Source organism: Trachurus japonicus, chromosome 15, assembly GCF_045865225.1.
Source record: "Trachurus japonicus isolate A0001 chromosome 15, Traja_1.0".
Lineage (NCBI taxonomy): Eukaryota > Metazoa > Chordata > Actinopteri > Carangiformes > Carangidae > Trachurus > Trachurus japonicus.
The window spans coordinates 11,365,269-11,374,314 of record NC_140921.1 but is presented as its reverse complement, the minus strand read 5'-3'; the positions used below and the strand labels follow the sequence as shown (position 1 = coordinate 11,374,314).

The following is a 9,046-nucleotide window of genomic DNA, read 5'->3' as shown; positions in this document are numbered from 1 at the left end:
TAGCACATTGCACAAGTGTTTTGCCATTTCATGACTGTGATGCTCTGAGCGCAGCTGCGGAGCTCCACAGACACCAACAGTGGCCTCACACTTTCTCCAGTGGCCATATGGAGTATTTCAGGAGATGGAGGACCGAGTGGAGTGGACGGACCGTAAATAGTCATATAAGTAAAAGACAAATGTAGCACGTGACTGTTTTCCACATAAGAATAAGAAATAATTTGCAATTCCTTAATTTTCGCCTCTGGGACACTGGCTAAGTGCGAACATGAGGGATTATTTTCGGGATGCCTTTGGGAAAGAGTCAACACAAACTCACAGATACAAACAGATTATAAGCAGCAAAGTCTGTAGGCTATTGTACATTTACGAATAAATAAGGTACTTCATATAGGAGCCAGCCTATACACGACTCTATTCTAATAATATCCCTAGAAAGGCGTTTCCAGGATTTTAAGGTTTTCTAAGTAAGATATCTTTAAAGAAAGCTGGAAATAACATCCCATTTAAGGCTGATGTTCTGGGACTCTGTGAGGCTTCTCCTGGTCATTTAAATTAACTTTCACACACACCCGGCAGTGTCAAGAGAGCAGTGTTTTTATAGCCTATTAAGGCGGATATATCCCATTAATATTAATATCCTTGAAGTGGTGTGTAGGTGGCAGAGTGAGTAACCCCTTAGATTAATTTGACAAAATCTCCTCAGCAAGTCCAGCAAAGTAAATATTAAAGTAGGGTAAACACTTTTAATGACAGGCAGCAATGGACAGCGCCTAATAATCTAAATACAAGTGTTAGTAAAGTGTCACATACAACTATCTATCAGCAGTAGCCACAGTGCAGTGCATTGCTACTGCAGCAGTGAATAAGTGTGTACAACTACTCTGCCTGTGTGATATGCTGCTGCCTTCCTGCCTCTCTGCGCAGGAATTGTTCTCCTGAACAATGATCACAGCCGAGCAGAGCAACAATCCCATGTACACTGAGCGGATATGACATGGCCCACCTCTTTTACACTTCATGCCTGTCTCAAACTTGACTTGGGGGTAAACGGGCAATCGAGTGGAGTAATGTCAAAATCTGCAGTCAAGGAGGAGGGAGAGAGAGAGAGAGAGAGAGAGAGAGAGAGAGAGAGAGAGAGAGAGAGAGAGAGAGAGAGAGAGAGAGAGAGAGTTTTGCTCTTTGCGTGCCATGCAAATACCGCAACAAACAAAATGTGAGACAATGACAGGATCGTGGGTGACACGGTGACTGTAACCTTCACACAGACACACACACAGGAGGGAGGGGGGGGAGACTCGATATGAATCTATAGATCACTCACATTAGTCGATTACACAATAAAGCTTTAATGAAGGCGTCGTTGAGAAAGAGGCTATAGAAGTTGTGTGTACACCTACTGAGGAGTTAAGTGAGCTGAAAGTAGAAAAATAATCACCTCCAAATAAAGTTTGAAGAGTAAAATGAATCATGATGTATAACAGGCTCGTTTCAGAGTGATTAGTCATTACATATTATGAATAGTGATACTGCAGGGAGGATACATTTAGCAAAGTGGTGCTACTTCACTTATTTTGGCTGTTGGGTTGATTAATATGTTAAAAAAATATATCTTATTTATTTGTAAACATGTTTTCTATAAAATCTGAGCTCGTGAAGTTAACAGAATCAATTAGTTAGTTAAATAAGCAAAAAAAAAAAAAAGTACATAGATGTGTCCAAGTGTAATAAATAAATACAGTAAGCAGGCAATAGATAACGTCTCCCCCCTCTGTGTTTTGTTGTACACGTATAGGTATATAGGCTATGTGTGTTCCTGAAATATCATCACTTGGCGCATTAACATGCAGGGAGCATATTTCTGCTGTCGAGGTGAAACTCATTTTCCAACTTCATGCTGCTGAACAGTTTAGCTTGTGGCCTTATGTTTGAGCTGTATGTGTAAAATGTTAAAGTAGCTAACAGCTGATTAAATCTGTCAAATAAATGTAGTGGAGTGTAAAATATAATAGTTCCCTCTCTAACGTAAAGAAACGAGAGGACTAAAGTGGCCTCATATTGAAAAAAAAAACTAACGTAAAATGCAAATACATCCAAATTGTAGGCTCCATATAGTAAATATATAGTTAGTCTCTTTCCTCCACTGATCTACTGATGTGCTTCTCTCGTAATAACATTATATTACAGCAGGGTGTTGATTCATTCACACATCCTTACGGTCTCCTCCACTATATCACTGGCTTATAAATAAGAGGCTATTTCACTAGAGAAATGTTAAAATGGAAAAGGTCAGCCGTGGAGCATGTGGCCAGCCCAGCAGCAGCAGCTGATCCCCGGTTAAAAGGGAGTGCGTGGCTAAAGCGGGCTCGTACTGTACGCATGCTGTCTGTGGCATCCACATCTCTCACATTAGTAAGCTCTGAGAGCGATGTGTCAGCCAGAGTAATTACGGCTTGTCAGCTTCTGTGACACCGGGCTAAAGGGCCATCTCCGCAGCCTCTATCTGCATCTAAGAGCCGGGGCGCTTAATCAGCCTTGACAGTCGAGCCCAAAACAGTCGTGTTTTTGCTTAGAGAAATTCTATCATCATTTGTGCTGATGTAACTTTGGCCATCGTGTTACCTCTCTGGAGTCCAGAGTGCACTTGTAAGCCCACGCGGGCAGGTGGCAGACTGATATTCAAAGGGTGAATGTTGAAATAAATTGTGGCTGAGCTGAGTGAGTGAGTGAGTGGAGAAGGTCCTGTTTTGCTCTTTAAAAAAAAAGTCACAGGGGGAATGGAAGGTGAGCATCATATGTAAAGCTTGAGGCAATACATCTGATATGCACCCATTATATTTATTTCTCCCTCCGTGTCTCCAAATCAACCCATCTACCTGGAAGAGTGAACACACGGCCTCCTCCAGCGCTGCTGCTCCGTGTCACACTGCTGCAGCTCTTTAAGGCTGGGGGATGAGGACCAGGCCACTGTGCGCTTAAACTGATGGCGACACGAGAAAATGCGTTTTTGATATGGAGTCACTGCAAAGAAAGGAGTCCGTATGAGTGATGAAATGATTTTAAGAAACATATCAAGGATGTGAAAACCAAACAGTTTTTTTTTCTGTCGCTACGATCAGCAGGTGACAAAGTGCCAACAACAGCGAGTATGGAGACTGGTGATGGACACTTTCTCACCTGCTGGCTGCTGCTGGATGTAGATTTTTACAAGCAATGCTAAATCCCATTATCATGTGCAAACATACTGTGCAACAGTTTTCTCAGCGTCTGCACTAAAAGGTTCTGTCAGCACACAAGACAATAAAATCTAGATCCTACAAAATAAAATAAGAGGGAGGCGACGTTTTACCCCCCAAATCACAAGTTGAGAGGAGGTTTGGGTTATAATCTGTCAGGCAATGGCCAGTTTCTATTTCTACGAGTATAGGCTGCTGCAAATATGTAAATGAGCTCATGGAGGTAAACAGAGTGGTCGTTCACATGAGCTATAAGATGCATGAAGCCGCCTCCTGTCACTCACAACTGGAGCCAAGATAAATTAAATAACGACTCTTGTCGGAATTCACTTTTTAATCTCTCCCAAAAATTTTTGGTGCAAGCCACCTGTTTGGGAAATGTTGACCGGCGGGGAGGGAGAGCCCAGACGAGCCTAATTGATTTTTAAGTGGTGTCTCTGTGGGTTAGAAGAGTAAGAGGGGAGTCCACTTCAGGGATCCGCCAAACTCCTCCAGTTTGTACCTGAATTGAAGGGCATTGATGTGTTGCTGATGCGGCTCAACAAGCCATACTGGGGGCCAGATGAGGGGTGGACGGAGGGGCCAGAGCCCGAGCTGTGCTCTGTGCTCTGCTGGGGGATGGGGGGTGATTATAAGTGAACTTACTTCTGCAGAGGCAATAAGCTGACATGTCAAGCCTAATTCACCAAACAATGGAAGACATGTCAGGTTTGTGATACGGACACGCAAACACGGCCTCTCTCCTGCTCCTCTGCCCCGACTCTCATCGCACTTTAAGACACCAGCGTTGTCAATTTCAACACATTTGACTGCACATTATATATAAATAAAGATACGATGTATTCATTTACAGCGCAGTGTACTCAGGTGTTACTGTGCTATTATTAATAAGGTAAAACCAGGTTGTGGTTGCTAACGTCACACAGAGTAGTTTGTATGCACCACCCACCTTCATTAAACACACGTTCACCCACTCACTCGTACACACACACACGCACACACACATGCACACACACAGGCATGCATGCATCATGGAGCCCGGACCTGCAGAGAAAAAGCAACTCTCTCTGAGTGAGCGGAAGAAAAGGGGGAGAGGGATGGCGGCTTGCAGCTCCACTCTTCCAGGGTCTCACACACAAGATCCGGGCGCACGGCTCCATTGAGTACGAGGAGGCTTTTGCATGGAGGTTCATTAGAAGTAACGAGTTGACACAAGGTAAATCTTAATGTTGAGGCGCCTTTCTCTACCGGCCCGGGGAGGAGCCCTCATTAACTGTCGCTAACAACCCGTGTAAATACACTGATTGGACAGCTCCGATACAAGCTCCCAGCCCTGCCAGGAAGTCCCCCTAATGAGACCACACAATAAAAACAATAAAAGAAAGGAGAGAGAGAGGGGGACAGAGGGAGAGGGAGAGAGATATATAGCTATTAAAAACTTTTGCACAGATCATTATGACAACACTTTCATAAAAACTGCGCATTTCTGCAATCGTCGCTTGTTTTCCTATTTATTTCACTTGTTGTGTTTAGTGTGTGGGTGACCTATTGCACCTGTGACTGTAAGTTAGTTAGCAACTATTTACATTTTTAAGTTACAGTAACCGGCTTAATTGTTTTGACGCTTGGTGACACTCAACCACATGCAAAAATAATTGTGCGTAATTGTTGTCTAGAGAAGGTTTGAGAGGGAAAAATAAAACAACAGTGCCACAGCGGCAGGGCATAGGCTGGATCTGAGAGCAGCAGAGAATGCACTGCAAAAAATATCCAAACACTTCATCCTTCAAATTACAGTATTTTTTTTCCTTCACCTAAAACTCGCTGAAATGCTGGCTGTGGCAAAACCGTGCCTGGACTCATTTTACGCGCTGCAGGAGTTTGGAGAGACACGTGTTAACATCCAAAGCTGTAGATATATTGAGTGGCTATTTCTCCACAGCAATTAAAAACTGCACTGATTCTGTATTGTTACTAAAAAGTTGTGATGGAAAGAGAGGAAATGATCCGGTGCTGCTGCCATGCCAGATGGTTTCACGCTGTCTCAGCAAAAAAAAAAAAAAAACATTTTAAAAACCCAGTGCTACATTAAATGGCTTGTTTAGATTGATACTTTTTACAGTGTAGATGTGAAGAGTCTCTGTGCCCTGGCATGGCCAGCATGGGACGGAGAGGATTGTGCGCCCCGTCCCGACAGCATCACACATCTGCTCTGCAAAGGCACAGATCTCCCGGTGCTCGCGGTGAATAAAAATGGCAAATGCATCAAATTAAAAATCTGCTTTTTTTTTTTTTTTAATCTCGGAAAAATCTAATTAGCAGCTCACTCAAAGAGAAAATGCCTCACATGCTTTTTCCATCATCATTTCATAAACATTTTTTAAAAAATGTGCGTAAATTACAAATTTGTAGTTCAGCGAACATCACAGGCAAGATCGTAGATGGAAACGGGGCAGGCAGAACTTACAGGAGCAGCGGTCGGATCTCCGTCCTGATCTTGGGTAAATGACCAGTGAAATAGCAGTGAACCAGTGTCAGGTCCAGTATCAAGCTCGAGCGGTGACAGTCCGTGGACTGGACCCTGTTCACAGCTCTGCAGGGGACGAAGAAGAGCGAGAGGGGAAAAAAACAAAGAAAGGTAACCTCTGATATGTGTGGTGAAAAACACACCAGTGATCCACATCCACAAAACAAAATTCAGTTGATTTCTTGACATGTGAATGATAATTAAAAGTTCTCATAGTTAAAATAAATAAAAAATTATACAAGAGTGCACGTTCATGTAAAACCATAAACATGCAGCTCAGTTTAAGAGGAATTAACGAAAACTGAAACAGTGCTTTTTTTTTTTTTTTTTTTGGTACGCACCCATCATTTCTCCAAAGTCTCGTCCTGTGCATTGTTGCGATGAATCCAGGATGGAGCAGCAGGCACATGAGTCTCTCCTGTGTTTGCCAGGGAGGGGTGTGCTGCCTTTTCTGGCCAGCCTCTGCCAAACCGGGGTCAACGAGGGAGCAAAAAATAAAACAAGACCCTTTCTTTCGTGCCTTCTTTCTCTTTCCCTCTTACCTTTTACAGTCAACACCTTTCTCTTTCTTTCTCTCATCCGGTCCTCTTCTCCCTCTCTCACTCCCGTACATGACGTAACATCAGCTTTGTTTATTTGCTCCCCTTATTGGAACAGACTGATAATGAAAATAACTTAACTAATTGGCAATTAACCAGTATGGTAACAATTTAGATCCGGTGCATGCTGCAGGAAACGCCTGATACAAAAGTGCGTTGGCGTTTATTTAAAGGCAAATGCGAACTTTATTTATAGGAAACTTTTGTAAACAAAGTTTGATTGAGTGTTTTTACAGTCAATGAGTAAGGTCACACAGGAAGAGAGATGTCGGCGCAGGGCTGACGGACAGGCGTGTCTCTCTGCTTGACCAACACATTCCCAGTGTTTCAGCGCGCAAAAAAAAAAGAAAACAAAAACGCTCTCACTGTTGTCGTGTCTGGAGGTTTAGGCTGTAAGTAAACGGAGAAGACGCTAAATGCTCGATGTGCATTCAGAGCTCTCGTCCCCCGCTGCTCGGAACATTCAGCAAGCCCTCGGATAAACACACAATTACGGCAGGTGAATAAACTTGTTTGGGGGGTGTTAATTACATGCTTAACGTAAACAAAAGCCATGTAAAAGAATGTGAATTACTAGTGGCTTTTCCCCCTCAATCCCCATTCAGGTTTTACATTTCATCCTCTAGTCTCTTCTAGGAGTGATTTCCGAATTGCCTGCGAGGGCTACTCCCAAACAAGTCTCCTCCAAAACATAATGCTGGATAATACCTGCAGCCTGGGCTTGAATGGTGATCACCTAAATTGGTGCACCAGGAACTCAGTCAGGTAGGAGGGAGGGAGGGAGGGTGGGGTGGTGGGGACTTTGCATATTCGGAGTAATGCAGCTAAGCCTGCACTTTCAACCTAATGTTGGGGTCGTGCTTGTATGCGTATGTGTGTGTGAGAGAGTGAGAGAGGGACACATACAGAAGGGATGGAGGGGTAGAGGGGTGGTGGGTGTGTAGGGGGGAGCTTCAGCTAGGAGGTTAGTTTTAACATCAGCATGAAAATACCAGCCTTTACTTCCAGTCCACAGAGCTTTCCAACGGGACCAATTCAAGTGCCACTTGGAATTAGTTCTCCTGAGGTTCGTATAGCAGCGCGGTGGGCAGGTTTGATCCCATATACTACCCTACCCCTCCCCTCACACCCTCTCACAAGCACGCGCGCTCACGATCTCCACACAGACGCGCACAAAACCCCCAACGCCTGACCCTGCAACAAGATCATCACCACCCCTGCTCTGTATCACACACACCTGCAGACACAGACACTCACGCCGGCACGCACATGCACGAATTTAAGTACCATCTTTTGCCCAAAACACCGCTGCGTAAATGTGCGTAATTGCACACTCGCACCCGCAGTTGTTTAAGGATGTCAGATGAGGTTAACTGCATGATGAACATAAACAGGTAGCCATACATGCACGTCAAGCTGGTCTACTCACTGTCCCTCCAAGCTTGGAGTCGGTGGTCTATGTGGCCAGCCCCCGGAGAATGTGCAAATCTGAGAGAGGGAAGGAAAAGTTTTGAATTCCTGAATGATTTTGTAGAAAGGCGGCTTAGGATCATTATGTCAGCTTTATTGAGGGCGGATTAAGCGGAGTCTAGATGCTACGCCTTGTACACGGCCCTTTCACAATGTGAGCACTGTTCGTGTTAGAGTGAACTCACACTATTTTAACACCCTATAAGCCCTGTCTAAATATGAAGCCGTTTTAGCCATAAACATGAAAATCACACCGCCGTGGCTACCGCTATAAGCCGAGTCCTGTGACTGGATGTGGACACTGATCATGTCCTAACCACCAGATCAAATACATGAGAACTGCTTTTATGTCCCCAAGAAGCTTTCATGTTACCATTTGATTGTAATTCCAATACTAATGGTATTAATTAGAGGGCTGGACTGTCAGAAACACCCTGATAAACTGGTGGCATTAACGGGCGATGCCGTTGGCAAATTAGCTGTCCAACTAAAACGCCATGACCTTTGTTTAATCAACACAACGCTGCGCATCGATATTCATTTGGAACAATAAATGTTGTTGGTTGGAGAGGAGGCAGCGGGCAGGGGGCCAGGGCTGCGCCCAGCGTCCCAGAGGCAAGGCCGGGGACAGCAGGAGGGGGAGCGGCGTCACACTGCGGTCTACACCCGGACCAGCACCCGCCCAACACAAAGTGACTACACACACCACCAGCGAGCCCGACCAGAGTCATGCTCAGACCGTGGCATGACATTTTTCAAATCATCGGCAAATCCAGGGCAGAAGCGAAAAGATTATAGGAGTGTGTCATAATTTCATCTTTTACAAAAGAAGAAAATGGAAAGTGATAACATAGCCTATATGAAAAGGACAAACGCTGAGGACCCTAACGCCTTCCTTCCCTTCGCCAAAAAAATAAAAATAAAAAAGAAGAACGTATAGATTAAAAAAAAAACGATAAAAAGTAGCTACAGGAAAAACTATAGGAAAATAATGTGCAAATGACCCGCTTCTATTCAAAACGTGTATTCCCGAGTTGCAGTCATTGGTTGTCCATTTGTCACCCATTTAAAGCTCCCTCTGCCTCCCTCCCTCCCTTCCCGTCTCTGCTAAGCATCTCCAGTCTACATATCTTCTTTAGCTTTAACGAGCCTCGTTAAGATCGCAATAATATTCCACCCTCTAATTGCTCATTCCATTCAGCAGATAGGCGAGC

General features: G+C 44.3%; 1 long non-coding RNA gene across 2 annotated transcripts; it reads right to left on the bottom strand.

The window, feature by feature from the left end:
* Positions 1-329: 329 nt before the first annotated feature.
* LOC146973252 (uncharacterized) lies at positions 330-7,277 on the bottom strand. Of its 2 annotated transcripts, XR_015037740.1 has the most exons (5): positions 6,105-7,277; positions 5,704-5,829; positions 4,281-4,585; positions 2,877-2,980; positions 331-1,080 (listed from the first exon to the last, which is right to left on the bottom strand). It is a non-coding gene; the product is annotated as an uncharacterized LOC146973252 (long non-coding RNA). The 2 variants fall into 2 exon arrangements; XR_015037741.1 differs by lacking the exon at positions 2,877-2,980 and having other exon boundaries at positions 330-1,080; positions 6,105-7,274.
* Positions 7,278-9,046: the final 1,769 nt, after the last annotated feature.